Below are 16,597 nucleotides of genomic sequence, written 5' to 3' on the forward strand. Positions count from 1 at the left end.
AGTCTTTTTGACGGGACTGCGGATGCAAACCCTGGGTCTTTGTTGTGACAGCCGTACACGTGTTGCCATAATTGGGTTTTGTAGTGTACAAATGTAATTTCTAGGAGATAAGGTTGTCTCGCTGTCTTCCTCAGGGGGGACGGAGAATGCACCCACTTTGCTTCAGATTTTGAGTTCCCGCTCTCTGTGATGGGGTTATAAAACGGAGCAAACATCGTCTGTACGGCTGGATTCCACTGAGGCAAGTGAGAAAATATGTGTAATATTTTATTTTAATAGTATATTTTTTTCATCAATCAATGACCTTACGGAAGGAAGCTCAGTCAGGGATAACAGCAACAGCAACTCTCCTACAATTAAGACAATGTAGTGCAGCCCCAACCCCCCCCCCAAAAAAAAACACCATCACACAATGCCTGTTAAGCCATTATTCATTATCTATAAAAAAAAAAAAAAGTCATGTCAGATACAACAGGACACGTGTGAATATTTAACACTGGTTAATAGATGTCTTCAGAGCTGCACAAACAAGCCTCGGATGACTTCTCAGATTAATCTAAAGGCTACACAACCCCTGCCCTCCTCATCAGCAGCTTAGCGAAATGCTCCTGACATCCTCACACACCGAGCGCCGAGAGCGAGGCAGCCTTACGAGGCAGAAATAGTGACATCACCCGAACAACAGCTAAACAAAATAGGCCACAGCTGTTTGGTTCTTTAGGCTACAAATTAGACTCAATATGTCACACAGCATCACATCACAGAGGAGGACTGTAGAAACGCCGTCTCCGTTGGACTGAGCTGTCTCTCTCCCTCTGTTCTGTTTGCAGACACGCAAGACACCGAGCTCCTGCTAATTTGCACTAGATGAAGAACGAGCAATGGAGGGTGTATCGGTGAGGAATGGATGAATTATGGAGGGATTTAAATAATAAATGGCCCCTCTTCAACCAGACGAGAGAGTCTTGAAAGAGGGTGGTACTCAGGGAGGTAGTGGGACACTTTGTGGAAGCCATAGACTCTCTAAAGAGATCTAGGGCATATGAATTATACCTTACTGGGTCCATTATCGCTTATCAAAGCATCAAATGAATTATTCTGTGGGGGGGTGGGGGGCTTTGCTATAGTTCCACTTCAACAAGAAAACAGAAGGACGGAGAGACGCTTCCATATGCACACATATGGAAGCAGATATGGAGACACCAAGGAGGAATGAGTTAGCTGTCAGCATGGAGAGATCGAGCCTTCGTATATAGCACAGTTCATGAAGCCTTTAATGATACAGACACATTTGCGCCACACGACTGGGAAACCACTCAACATCATTCTTCCATTTCACTTCTCAGATGAACCTTGAGCAATCCTCAAAGGGATGGGACAAGCCAACGTGGAGACGGATGAAGTAAAGGAGAAGAGAAATGGGGATAAGGGGAAGGGTGAAGAGATGAGGAGTGAAAAGTGTTGTTCCTCAGATCCCCCACTTAGAGACTCTCGTCTAAAAATACCCCAACTGAGCTCGGTGGGAGGGCTTCCCCAAAAAAAAAAAACCCAACTCAGTAGTTCACAAGCAGCATGTGGGGAGCAACAGAGAAACAGCATCTCACCGAAGAACCAATGGCTGTTACTGACAGCCTTCCCCTCGTCTTCACTTCCTGCCACAGGGCAGAGCAAGCGCACAAAGTCTCCTCTTAAAATCCAATTCTTTTGATGAAGGCCAGCTCTGAATGCCAGTCACAACACACACACACACACACAATAGAGAGTTTTCAAGAGTCCAGGTAACCAAGGAAATATATTGTCTGGAAGTAAGGATAGTTTGGCTCTGCTCACTCTTCTGTTGATTTTCCACACTTTTCAAAAATGTTGCACAAGTACCGACAGACGGCAGTTTGTGAGTTTATACTGCACAACAACATTTCACATGCTCACTGCTAAGAAACTAGAGCAGACGGTGGAGACCAAGGTCTGCTGGAAAATCTGAATTCCCAGAACTGAACAAACTGTTTATGGTCTTTTCAAATTTTTTTCTAAATTTGCAAAAACAACACACTTTTGACAGTAAAATCTAAAGACACAAAAAAAAAAAAACCACACACTGTGTCACGTTACATTTGGTTAAAAAAAAAAAATCATTGCAATCAATGTTGATGCTAATTGAGCTTCCACCAGTATTCTGTTAACCAGAGGAATTACTCTGGGATGATCGGTGTTTACTGAGATGGGAATAACAAATTTATATCGTGCTTTACATTACAAGTTACATTCATACAGCCCTTTCACCAACATACACGCATTCACACACTGATGGGCATGTCAGGGGCAATTTGAGGTTTAGTATCTTGCCCAAGGACACTTGGACATGAGGACCCGGAGGAGCCTGGGGATCAAACCGCCGACCTTCTGATCAGTGGGCGACCTTCTCTCTTGAGCCACAAATAGTATTCAGTGAAACTGAATTTGCTGCCACTCCTCACTGAGTTACAGAAACATTAGAAATAAAAGCTAACTTCTGGCTACTGCAGCCTACACTTTCACAACAGGTGACTGGTCAGTATTACTTTGTTGACATTGGTCCTTTACCTGAACACCATCAATATAAAGCCACTTTCCAACCAGACCCGCATTTTAACTGCGAACCGATGACCTACCCCACAGAGTTATGGCAGATAAAGGCAGATAAAGCACCACACCTACAAACACTTGGAACCAAAGACAAAGTGAAAACTGAAAGAAAAAAGTGGAAATTTGAATTATTACAAAATAATGATTCATTGTGTAGTGACGATGCAATGATTCATTCAGGCATTTTTGGCATTGCACATTGAGACTGTTCTTTGATGTCAGATAGGACTAAGACGGAGTAGACCAACTGTAGAAACAGTATGTGTCCCGGCGTGTTGAGACACCTCCAGCAGCTCTCCTCTGTTTATGTTTGGTCTAAAGCTGCAACTGGAGCTGAGGCCCAGGTCGGGGATGTCAGTCCTTTGCTGAGTCCCCCGGGATGTCCTCCCACCCCGCAGGTCTCCAGCCCCTGAAGAGCCCTGAAAGGGAAGGACTGGGAGCGGTGGGGTCACTTCAGTGACGTTCGTGCTCACCCTCGCATCTACCCGTCGGCCGTGTCCTGACACCAAACCCCCGAGAAGCCACAGCCACTCAAAGTGAAGGTCAAATAGCTGAAGAGGACACACCGAGCCAGGCTGATCAAAGTCCAGCAGCACCTCCGTGTCTGCCCTGGAGAACCTGAACCCTTCTAATGATGTTTTCAAATCGGTTCTACACAAAATCCTGCTTTAACAGTCAATACAGCTTTCTATTCCAGTACAAACCAACACTTTGCATCACGTGGATTAAACCTGATTTTATTATCATTTCTATAGATGGAAACAAGCATCATTTGATCCAGAGCTGAATTAAACAACGCTGATTGGGAGAACAAATACGATAAAGGCCCGAACAATAGCAGGGAGTCCCCCAATTCAAAGGCCCATACACCATCATTTACATAAAGTATAATCCACAGTCCACACGTTCTGATATATTTATCCAATCCATCCAATGCACCTTATTATTTTAGTATCTGTGGCTTTTCTTCGACACGGTGGTGAATGACAGTTCTGAAATGAGGGGGAAATATTTTTCATTTAGCAGGAGTTTGTGAGTATTTCATCTTATTGCTCAAATGATGGCTTTTAATGCCGCAGCATTCATAACCCGTGCCTCTTATCACGGCTCGCTCCAACACTTGATGGAATTTGCCATCGCACAATGGTTGGAAAAATACACTTCAAAGGCAAGACGCATCTAATCTCCTCCACTCTGCACATTGCAAATTTGCTGTGATAATAAGATCCTGCCTTCCCTAGCGTTCTTAGGGATCTGAATCAAGGATGAGAATTTCATCTCTCTCTCTCTCTCTGTTTCTTTCTAACTCCCTCTCTCCCAGTGTGGCATCATGTAGGTGGGGGTGGGGGTGGGGGGGGGTTTGGTTGTACTGCAGTTTGAGAGAATCTCAGAAACAGCACCACTGTGCACACTTCACCAACCCATCCCATCCTTATGTAAAAGCCCTATATTACAGTTTTATTCTACACACACACACACACACACACAACAGAGAGACACGACTGACAGCACAGCACAGTGACCTAGTTTCCACATGGCCCAGAAAGATCAAGCATGACTCCCTCAGAACTGCTATGGGCACAAAAACCCGGTTCAGTGCATTCAGTCAGGCCAGTGCACATCGGCGAGCAGCAAACCTACCAATCAAACCGCAAACAGGGAGCCATAGCTGCTTTAAGTGCAGCTTGCAACAGAGAGACGTGTTCCTGAGATCCTCCAAAACACACCACCACATCCTCGCCAAAGACACAAGGCAAGCAGAACTGCAAAATGGGGAGAGAGGCAGGAAGCCCTGCAGGTAAAGCTGTGTGTTGTGTTGAGTCTGGCGGAGTGCAAGCTGAGGAGAGGCTTGTCATCGTAGGCACAGCTGCAGGACATGCTGCAACAACCCCCCCCCCACCCCCCTACCTCCGACCCACACTACCCAAATCCCAGCGCCCTACATACACCACTCCACCCCCTCCAGGTTATCTGTACACATGGAGAAGGTTATGGATGGAGATGCTATCACAGAGAGCACATTAGCACAACAAAGAGGTGTTTTAGAAAGAGGCCCGCCAGGATAATTAGCCGATCCCTTACCAAGATGCCGTGTTCGATACAGAACAACATGCTAATGTGAAGACATAGTGTCGGATGTTGAGGGAGGAGATGCAATTCGAGTCACAGCCATAAAGAAAAAAATAATAATAATAATAAAATAATAATAATAATAATAAATCACTGTGAAATTGTGGCTATCATCAGGAAACTCATAACCAACACTGGAACTTGAATTCCTTAAAGAAATATTCAACATTTCAGGAAACTCTTTGCTCTCTAAAGCAGCATCAGGTGAGAAGATCAATATCCCTTTGATCTCTGAGTGTCCAGTACATAGACAGGTCCTGGATGTATTTAGCTTTGCTTTTAGCACAAAAACTGGAATCTGAGGAACTCCCTGAATCCATATTCAAAATACAGTAATGAGGCATTCATGGAGAGTGGTCTTTTCTTTAATTTGTGAAACATAATTTTTAAAAAAAACGAACGTATTTGATCAAAAACAATCAAACCAATAAAATGAATCCACATTTGATATATCCTATTACAGACAAAAAAAATTTCTCCAGAATATTTTTTATAAAATAAATGAATTCTTGCTTCTGTGGTGTTGATACGACTCTTTTCTCTCTCTCTAAAAAAAAAAACACCCCACTGACTCTTGGATGAATTGTTGAGAAGCTTTGCCAGTGAGCTTCGCAAGATAAATTTAAATAAGACAAATATGGATTTGCTGAGAGTGTATTTAGCTATATTTTATGGTGCATCGTTTGATGAAGCCAAGCTTGAACCTGCACATCCCAGACCCACCTGCGTACCACACAGATACAGATCAATAAGTCAGCTTTATATATGACCCAGTGAGAGACTGACAGCCTTTAAACATTTCTTACATTATGATTTAATACTAGCCTCTGTGAGGAGACACAGTCAACATGCATAACACTCACAGCCCGCTCACCTAAGCTAACAGGCAGCCTGTTATATACTGAAAGTGACATTTTAGGAAATTTAAAAAAAACATTTTAAAACAAGCATTCAGCTCACAGGATTTTCTGCAGTAGAACACAAACGCTGGAAACATCCAGCTCACTGATTTATTTCACCACAGGTGACCTCCACAACTTTATCTCCACTACTTTCACGTACGAGTCTTCAGGTGAGACATGCGAGGGATGTGAATAGGTGGCAATAGGAGCAAACTCCACGGTCCTGACATCCACCGAGGCATCTGTTTTAATATGGCCTAGCGGGGGGGGGGGCGGACACCGCCGGTGGAACGGTGTTCTGTTAAGGCCAGACAAAAGGTTTGTGTGGCAGCATGTTGCCAAGCGTGGAGCACTACGTGTTATCCAGGTCAGAGTGATCTAATCAGGTGTGAATGAAAGCACTTGGCAGCACTCCAGGCTTCGCTATGCCATCATCACTCACACACACACACACACACACACACACACACACACACACACACACACACACACACACACACACACGAGGCCATCTTACCAGGCTTGTTAGGTCGCTTTAATACCAAATATGTTTTCATAACAGTATAGCAGTACATTATATTTATAATATGACTGACCCCTTAAGCGGTCACAGGGACCAGTGTCATGCTAACACGAACACGAAGGCAGTGCTGAGTTGAGAATATCAACCAACAACTGTGATAATGAAAAATCTTTGACGTCATTTTTGAAGCAAAGGTGTCAAACTTTGACTGAGCTGGACTCTGCAAAACATGAATGTTTACTCTACTTCATACTGTTTATTTCTTTGTTTCATACAGTGACATATATAATTGCCCCATACTGTCCAGCCCCAGCAGTTATAACTCCAACGCAGGCACAAAACTCTCAGGATGTTGTTTTTTTTTTTTTGTTTTTTTTTATTTCTCTCTGAGCAATGTCACCTAAACTCCACCCAGAGCAGCAGCCATTCAATAGAGAAGCCTTCTACTTTCAATGGTCTGAGCTCGGGCCAATCACAGCAGCCCCTGCCCCCCCTTTTCTCCCAGACCATCAGCCAATCAAAGCAGCCCTCGCTACACACATGACTCTATGTGTTGCTGTCCATCAACTGCCTCATATATAGTGCATGCAAGAAAATGTGGAGCAGTTCAATAACTTGCGTCGTAGCCAGGCTCTTGTGTATGTGTGTGCGTGTGTGTGTATGTGTGGAAGGGGGGGGGGGGGTTGCATGCATGTGGGAATGCATGTGCTTGTTTATCTATGTAGAAGCACGGAAAGAGAGAGGGGGGGGGGGGGGGAGGGAGGGAGGGAGGGTGAGGGAGAGAAAGAGAAAGAGAGAGATTTGTAAGGCACTTGTATTTGCAAACTACTGGCTGGGTTCCCACTAGAGGCAGCAAGATCAGACTGAAAGACTGTGTGTCAGGAGTGTGTATGTGCAAGTGTGTGTGCGTGTGTGTGCGTCCGGGAGAGACACAGAGAGAGAGAGAGGAACCCGTTCAACCCATTTCAGCAGCAACTTTTCAGCCTGTCTACATGAGGTTTCTCCCCCGAATATGGAAGCTTTTCGCTCTCGCCTGTTTGATTTTTTTCTTTAAGTCACCAAAGATTCACGCTGCTCAGGTTCTGGCCACGCTGTGGGTAAGTATTTGAACTGCTTGTCCTTCCTTGATTCCTTTCATTCCCAACTTCACTGATTAAAATACTTGCCTTTAACACTTTCCCGCTAGTTCTAATTTTGTTTTACACCACTGCAGGACTCACTTAAAAAAAAAAAAAAAAAAAAAAAAAAAAAAAAAAAAAAAAGCTCCCTTCAGAATTTCATTGAAAAACTGGTCAATTCTTACAAAGGTTCATTTGTAAGAATTGTAAGAAGTTTTTATTTTCAGTGATAGCAGGCGCTGAAGTATTTTCATTTGTTCATGCTGTGTGTGAGTGTTGGTGCTTGGTACAGTTTGTCTAAAACTGTGTATTTCTGCGTGTGTGTGTGTACGCGGTTGTGTGTCTGTGTGTGAAACCAGACAGAGGCTCTGTGTGTGGGAGAGTTTTGAAAAGGATGTATGCGCGAAAGAGACAGAGAGATTGTGTGCGCCGGACAAAGTGTGCCAAGAGAGAAAAGTGTGTGTCTGCATGTGTGTGTGTGTGTGTTTTTTTTTTTTTTTCTAAAGCTTGCTCTGTGGAAATGCGGACTGCGGTAGCCAGTAGCAATGTTTAACTGGGAGGAACTGAGCCAGACAGTAGACAAAAGCGAGCAGGGGTGTCCAGACAGGGCAGGTCAGCCATTAGAGGCAGCGGCGGAGGGACAGGTCAGCCAGCTGCTGCTCCGCTCCACGAGGGGAGGGGATACCCCGCCTTTAGCGTTAGGGTGAGGGTTAGAGTTGCGGTCGGGGTTAGGGGTGACCATGCTTCACTTCATGACCGTCTCTCAGAGCGCTCACCTTGCACCTCGCCCTCTTTGAGAAACCCTAAGCGCTTGCTTTGTGAAAATCAGGCAGTTGAGGCACAGTTGAATGAGCTAAAAATAATTTCACCGTGGTTCGCATACAAATTTTGTACAAAGTACAAAGCGGCAGTGGTTCAAAATCAAACAGTGAAAAAGCTGACGTGACTTGCTGAAGTTAACAAAAAACTACTAAGGTGAAGGAAGGGGGGGAAAAAAAACAAAGAAGAGTTTATGTAGGAGGTGGTTAAATATAGACGGTGACAAAAGAGGAAGAATAGGACAGACTGTAATTTTGAGCGGTTGTTTTTTTTTCTATTCCCTTTTCTGTTGGTTTTCCCCCGCCAGCTTGCGTGGGGGTCGCTGGGTTTGGAATGTATTTACTGACAGGAAATGCTGGCCATCCCTGTATTTCTTCTGGGTTTTTTTTTTTTTTTTTTTGTTTTTTGTGCCCCGGTCTGCTTTTGTCCAAAGCTCTTAATCCACCGCAAAAAAGCTGAGTGCGTGAGTGAGTAGCAACAACCGAGAAAAACATTGCCCCTTATCACAGATGGCTGCTGCTGCTGCTGCTGGAGTCAACCCCTTTAGAAAAACACATTCACAGACAGCACAAAGGCTTAACAACAGGACAAACACACAACACACACACATATATATATATAAATAAGGCGATGACAAGAAAAAGCGCCTGTCTGAAGCGACACACACACACACACACAGCTGCTATAGGAACTGCAAAACAAGTGTCTTCACTTTCCTTAGGTCACGAATTCAGATAAAAAGCATAAACAACAGTCCAGTCTGGAAAACAATCATTTAACCAAAAAAAAACAAAACTGTGTGTGTGTGTGTGTACATGTAACACATGTCTGAGGCGCTCAGACTGAAAGCAGAGTACAAGTCATTCTCTGAAATGCCTGTACATGTAGAGTCTTGTTACCCAGATACACATCTCCAGCCCTCATCACCGGCAATGGCTGGCGACTGGAGTCATACACTCCATAACCCCCAGTCAACAGAGCCTTTCCATGAGGCTGTCGCTGAAACACAGGCCGCTAAGCTATGCACTTCAGCCTACATACAGCTGTGACAAGAAGGTTTTGTCTCCAAATGAGGCAAAAAAAAAAAAAAAAAAAACAGCCTGTTCTTACAAAAAAATGGTGACAGAACAAACTTTGCTGATTGATTGCAGGTATCCAAAGTCCTTTGTTGACAAAATGATAACACTTGGATCATGTGGAGGTGAACTTGAGAGATTTGTGTTTTGTTTTTTTTGGGTCCCTAAAATGGTTATGCAGGATTCTGGAAACCTTGACAGTTTTGTGTGAAGTCCAGTATCACTTGTTGATCAGCTAATATTGTCTGATCAGTTCAGAGAAAGGCAGCGGTTGTGAAAGTGGCTCCTGTGACCCCACATCCCGGCCCAGCCGGGCCTGAGCTGAGGTCTGGATGGACTTTGGTCCCAGGCTTGGAGCTCTATAAGCCCCTCCACAACCCCTTGCTCCCTCCCAGGCCTGTGTGTGTGTGTACCTGGATTTGAATAGAAACCAGACAGCGATGCCCCCTCCCTCCCCCCCCTCTCTCTGTCACCACTCCCGCGCGGGACAATGAGGATTTGTTAGCGCTCAGCCGCAAGCCTGCTGACACAAAGCGTATAGCCTCCCAGTCCCAAGCCCCGGAGTGTAGCAAGCTGAAGCACAGGCAGGCAGGACACCAGCAGGGGGGCCCAGGGTGGGGATTGGAGAGAGGACAGGGGAGTGGGGGCAGTTTACAGGGGTGGGATTAGCAGACAAGAGTCCTGGGTTGGGGGATGGGGGCCTGAAATGAACAGGAAATTACTGCCTTTGATGAGGCAGAGGCAGATTCGCACAGGCTGAACTCCTCTGGGCCTCTTCCCCCAGCCGTAAAAAAAAAAACCTGTTTGAGCAGAAAATGTCAAAACACTTCAAGGCCCCCATGTGTCACTTCCCTCTGGCTACGATGGAGCTGTTAAGTCCGTACACAGGTGCTAAGCAAACACTCGCAAAAGTTTGCGCTTTTTTTTTTCTCCCTTTTCCTCCACCACCGCTGCTTGCTGCCCCCTCCCCAATCTTTTCCTTCCCTTCCTCTTCCTCCCTTCAAACGCCAGCCTCTGACCATGTCATGGGAATCCTATTAAGTTACTGCGTCCATCCGACCCATTTTCACCCGCTGAAAAAAAAAAAATCACAGCTCAGAGTCCGTGTTGCACTGCGGGGAAACCGCAGACCCCAGCATTTATATTTAGCCTTCTGCATAAATATTTCAAAACCCATGAGGACATGGAAAATATTAGAAATACACTTTTTGTTGCAGCAGAGGAAGAGGAGCAGATCGTGAAAAATAAATAAATAAATCTGGATTTATCATGCTTTCAGTGAATTGTAATTTGTCTCCGTTCACTACCAAAAAAAAAAAAAAAGAAAAGAAGGAAATTGGTATGTCAGTTTTCACAACAACATATTTACTGGGACCCTTAGCCATGTTAGATTCAAACAGCAGCAGGAGGAGGAGGGAGCAAAGTGCGAGTGTCTTTTTTTTTTCTTCTTTTTTTTTTTTAACAAGGTTCCCCTCTGCCTTCACAAATAAATAATGATTCAATGTGTTACAGGAGAATTGCATTCTTTCCACCGACGCCCACTACATGTGAATAAATGTCTCAGATGGAGAACTCCCTGCGTTCCATGTGTGTGTTTGCGTTCCTGAGCGTGAGGGGGGAGATGGTAATGTGTGTTCAGTGAATATCAGGGTCGATTAGAGAGTCTCGTCTGGTTGGGCTACAGCAGATTAGACAGGCGGAGCAGATACAGGCCGCGGGCTGGTCGTCTGGCGCTCTGACCCACATTGCTCTGATGTGCACGTCACTTCCCATTATGCTGACAATTGGACGCCACATCAGCTGAGCAGGCCGTGATCTGCATACCCTCCCCACAGGCAAGGCCTCACTCCCTCTAACCTCATGCTGTCATACGCCAACCTTGGCCGTCCCGGCGCCTGGCTACAGGAAGTGTGGGATGAGTCACAGCGAGGCATCACCATCACGGCTCTCGGTCCTGACTGTGTGGGTGGTAGATTTGGCACGCTAGCAGACTGTTGACCTTGATGCTAATATACTAATATCCAGGCTTCAGAATGTCAAGTCAAATCAGTAAAAGCTTGTGACAGAGCATCCTCTGTGCTTTATTTTTAGCCAAAAGCAGCGTGCGACTGAATTAGCATCAGCATTAAATACTGTCCAGGACAAATATTCAGATTAGCAGCTTTAAAAATCTGTCAGCATCACTTGTCACCACGGTGACTTGGATGGAGTTTTAATATCAGCTGGATGTTTATCCTCTGTGTCTCTCTGCGAGTGCAGAGATGCCACGGCTGGACCCAGTTTGTGGAGCAGTGTTAAGTGAGTCCATGATGGACAGATTGCTTTTCAGTTACGTCTTCCACAGCCTCTCTACGTGTCCCTGCCCTCTGCCAGTGATACTGAATGGCAGCATTTGGTGAAGGAGCAGAGCATTTTTTTTTTTAGAACGCAGCACTGAATTTGATCTCTCAATCTGACATTTCAACAACTACTTGGACCAAAAATACACGTACCCCGGCAGCCTATCTTTGGTGCGCCTGTGCATGCATACTTGTGTACAAAGCATAAGAGGCCTCGGCGGTGGCTCTGCAGCTGGCTGACAGAGACAGGTCTGTTTGCAGGCTGCCTGAAAGATAATTGGCAGCTATGGAGTGAAAAGCAGGCTCAGCAACAGATAAGGGCCATGTGGAAAGCTCCATAATCAGCACGGATTAGCAAATGATAAATCATGGGTTCACACAAGTATGCTGTCACTGCTGGAAGAGCCAGAGAGGGAGGCAGGAGAGAGCGGAAGAGGAAAGATATGGAAAGAGTGGGATAGCGAGCATGTGAAAGGGAGAGAAGAGAGTGAATAGTAGGGAAGATGTGGATGTTTTTGCTGTAATTCAAAAGAAAAACACAATAATACCATCTAGCAGGTCAGCAGGAGAGGCAGGCTGAGAGGGGGGAATGAAAAGAGAGGAGAAATTAAAAGCTCTGTCAACATTTCGGCTAATACAATCTTCTGCCTGTCAGATTACCTTCTTTAATCCAGAAAGGTTTAACGCCTCTTAGAAATCTGAAAGAAGACATGAATTCAGCAGAGATTTTCCTCTGCTAGAGAAGAGGAAGGTGCCAGGGAGGAGGGTTAAGTCTCTGAGCGACTCTCCAAAGCACTGGCCTCAACAACTCTGCTGCACAGTCGTCAAACTGCTATGCAGAGGATCAGCCGATTCAAAACGCCGCAACGTTCGACTTAAACATCCCCGACTTGTACCGCAGTGTTCCTCTGCCACCGCGAATCGTGCATTTACGCCCCTCTAAAAATATCACACACACGAGCTCTATGTGTTTTATCCACAGCGGAGTGAATGGTCATCTGTCTTTCATAAAAATACAAGATGAGCTTAACTTTGGCTTAGGTGGGGTTTATCAGGTCAACAGAGCACAAAGCATTGTACGGCGCATTAAGGACACAGTGTCCCCCGCTGGTGCGACGCAGCGGCAGGCTCCCCTACTGTGATGGGGCAGGATGCTTTGTAATGTTTGTCACGCAAAAAAAAAAAAAAAAAAAGTGGGTAATGTGGCTGTATGGGGATAAAATGTCACCGTGGACAAAATATGGAGAGAGGATAATGGCCTTGTTTCGGTGTAGCAAGGTGCTAACAATACCAGTATTACAGGCTCAGATTTTAGCCGGAGCTAAAAATGGTATGGCGCGGTATTGGAGGGTGCTACGGTTAATCGCACCAGACAAATTTCAAAATAGAGCAACTGACGGTATAAAATGTTGTGCTATGCGTATCCGCCGCAGTGTTTCGTGCGTACGCTGCTGTATTGGTGTCGGCTTCTTTCTCTCGGCTTCCTTCTCTTTCTGCTCACTTATTTTTGCTAAATACATCAGCAACGTCATTTAGATCGGGCTCGGTCTGTCCAGCCGTAAGGTGGCACATGGCAGCATCTGGGAGAAGAATAAAGGTCGATCAGTATCCAGGTCATTCCCACGCTGGCTCATCCTGCTGGCTCCCACTGATAACGGAAATGTGAAATCAGAATTGCCGCCTGTGATTTCCCCTGCTTTGCCTCCCTGCTCTGTGCTATTTCTAAATCTCTCAGTGTGAGGCCCGCTTTGTGGGTGGGGGTGGGTGCAGGAGACAGAGGGTGTTTTAAGATGATGATCACGATGATGGCCCGGTTCCATGCTCCCTGCCGTTTATTACTGCAGTCCGGGGTGCAGCGAGTTTGAGCACCGGGGCAGACGAGGGAAACGCTGATCCTCGTGCTCACTGACGTTCCCACCACAGACGTGGATTATGTGCCATAAGCGAGCGCTGGATAACATTTCGTTTGGGTTTCCTTGAGGACACGTTTGTTTGTGTTTGTCGAGATATTTCCACTGTGCTTTAACAACTCAATTAAGACCTCCGAGAGATTCAAACTGTATGCGAGTTCCTGAATAATGAAAAATGATAGTTGGAGCGAGGATTCTGGGTGTGAGCTTTGACAATGCCAGCGTTCAAAAGGGGCCACGAGTCTGACCTAGGGATAAAGTCTGTTGAAGATAAAAAGTGGCAGCAGGCTCCAGAGAAATGTCACGGTTAAATCCAGAAGACAACCACAAAGGGCTCTCTCATCCCGCTTTGTTAGAGATCCTCAAAACTGCTGCGAAAAGAGCCCAGGATACATATTCATCAGTCTCAGCGCTCATGACTGAAATGAGCCGACAAAGCTTTGGAGAAGAGAGAGGAGTGTGACACACAGTGCAGTTCTCTCAGGCGTGCTGCAGGAGTGGATAAGTCAACTGGAGCCAGACTGACGTGACGTGATCAAGTGCAATCAACGCCGAGTTCAAAGGTGCAGAGCAGAAAGAGAGGGGGAGAAAAACAGGGCAGGCAGACAGGCACGTCCATCAGCGCTGAACAGGGAGAGGATACTAGGCTGCTGCAAGGAGGAACTGAGCAGAGGATTAAGGGAAAAGGTAAGTCATAAGCAGCGAGGGCGGTATGTTCGAGAAAACAGTATGTCATGATCAAGACAGAGTCATGGGATAATGCTGAGAGAGGAGCTGGCAGCGTAGATGTGCGCTGGCTCGACCACAGTTAAGGTTGCGAATGAAACCCCTGGAGCCTTGGCAGGATGATCCGTGGCACGTGGAGGCAGGGTGTTTCTGTAAAGGCTTGGCGCGCCGCCTGAAGGAGTCCCTATGCTGGAGCAGGGCCCGGGCCTGGACACTGCTGCCTGTACCAGGTCCAGAGTGTATGGATTTTCAATAGTTAGGAATCATTTTACACACGGCAAGATCCCAAGAAACACATTAATGCTCGTCAGACCGTGAAAAGTTCAGTAAATGCTCCACTGCGTTTAACAGGGCAGGGTTCAGCTGTTTGAGGGTTCTGTGTGCTAGAACTGAAGGTCTTGGGAGCTGGTATTTTGTGCCTATATTTACAGTGCATTCAGAAAGTCTTCAGACCCCTTCACTTTTTTTCATGTTGCAAAGCTAAAATCTTTTAATTTGTTTTTTTTTTCCCTCCTCAATCTCACAAAGAAGAAAACAGGATTTTAAAAAGGGAAAATCTGAAATATCACACTGACATAAGTATTCAGGTGGTTCCCATTTCTCTTGGTCATTTCTGGGATGTTTCTACACCTTCTCTGGAGTCTATTCAACTGATTGGACATTGAGGTTGAGGTAACTGGCCGCAGAGCTCAGAGACAGGATTGTGTCGAAGATTGTGGGGAAGGTTAAAAAAAATATTTCTACTGAATTTAAGGTTCCCAAGAGCACAGAGGCCACCTTAATTCCTAAATGGAGTCTGGAAGTTTGGAAACAACCAGGACTCTTCTTAGAGCTGGCAGCCCACCAAAACTCAGCAATCAGGGGAGATGGGCCCTCCGTAAGAGAGGTGACCAACAACCAGATGGTCACTCTGGCTGAGCTCCAGAGATCCTGTCTGGAGCTGGGAGAAACTTCCAGAAGGACAAACCATCACTGCAAGACTCCACTGGGCTTCATGGCAGAGAGGCCAGACAGAAGCCTCTGCTCGCTGAAAGACACATGAAAGCTGTTTGGAGTCATGTTCAGAGGAAACCAAGCACCGCTCACCACCTGCCCAGTATCATCCCAGCGATGAAGCATGGCGGTGGCAGCATCATGCTGTGGGGGTGTGTTTCAATGGCAGGGACAGGGAGGCAGGGTCAAGGTTGAGGGAAAACCAGGACAAGGCAGGAGTGTCTTAGAGACAACTCTGTGAGTGACCCAGCCAGAGCCCAGACCTGAAACCCGATCGAACATATCTGGAGAGACCTGTCCACTGACGGTTCCCGTCCATCCTGACAGAGCCTGAGAAGATCTGCAGAGAAGATGATCTCCAAATAAAATTCCCCCAAATCCAGGTGTGCAAAAGCATGTCACATTGTTCTGAAGAAGACTTGAGGCTGTAATCACAGTCAAAGGTGTGATAGGTGTGTCAGTGTGATATCTCAGTTTTTCCTTCCACTGCCAGATAAAGAAAGAAAAACTGCCAGAAATATAATTGTAAAAACCTTTAACCCGAGTTTTCCCTCTCTATAACTGGATTCACAGGAGAAGAAAGTAACTACATTTGAAACTAGAATGGTCATTATCACATGTGCTAAGACTAATACAAGCGGACATAAGAACCTACTTTGTTTGTACCATAACTGCACAGAACAGTGTCAGAATCCTTCATGAGAATCACAACAGTTTTAGCTTTTCCTACATACAGATAGAGCTGCTCTGGTTAATTCTAAATATGTGTGGAATCACATTACATACTTCATGCATCATACAGTATGTGTGATGCTACTCCTAGGTTATTATTGGTCCCTGATTTATCAAAGCCTAATTTACTTATTGACATCCACATTTTCTCTCAGCACACAGACCATTCCACTTGACTAATGTGTGACAACAAGCGCAGCAGTGGGGCAGTTAAATATGATCCTGCCTGACGCAGCTGCACGCTAAATCTCATTATGAACTTCTTCATTCCAGCAGATATTAAAATGTCCAATCTGACTTAAAGCCTATTTTGTGACTGACACAGCAATTAAGGCACATTTGTTGAATTTGATTGAGTTTTTTCCCGCGAAGAGGATCCCTCACAGCGCAAGTGATTTTAGCGATTTAATCTTTGCCGTGCACTTCCATTAGGAAATGTCTCGCAGTACCAGCTGACTGTATAATAATAACTGTCAAGAGACTTGATGGGATGGGAAAGCGTGTGAGAGAGTATGCTGGCAGCCTCCCAAGCCTGAGTATTTTTGAACAGGCATCTGAACTGTCAGGTTCAACTGTGGGTACAGTTAGTACAGTTGTGTGAGCTAAAACGTTTGGATAGTCAGAGGAATTGGACAGATGTTGAACGTCCAGTGGGCGGGAAAGCAGAGCTACAGTATTTCCTTGTCATGTGTTGTCTCTCTGTGCCT

The 16,597-nt window shown here is 45.6% G+C and overlaps 1 protein-coding gene across 3 annotated transcripts in view; it reads right to left on the reverse strand.

Moving 5' to 3' along the window:
- LOC121185004 (nuclear receptor subfamily 6 group A member 1-A-like) overlaps window positions 1-16,597 on the reverse strand; it is a 72,956-nt gene that overhangs the window by 29,827 nt on the left and 26,532 nt on the right. The window lies entirely within an intron of this gene.

This window comes from Toxotes jaculatrix, chromosome 7, assembly GCF_017976425.1.
Source record: "Toxotes jaculatrix isolate fToxJac2 chromosome 7, fToxJac2.pri, whole genome shotgun sequence".
Lineage (NCBI taxonomy): Eukaryota > Metazoa > Chordata > Actinopteri > Toxotidae > Toxotes > Toxotes jaculatrix.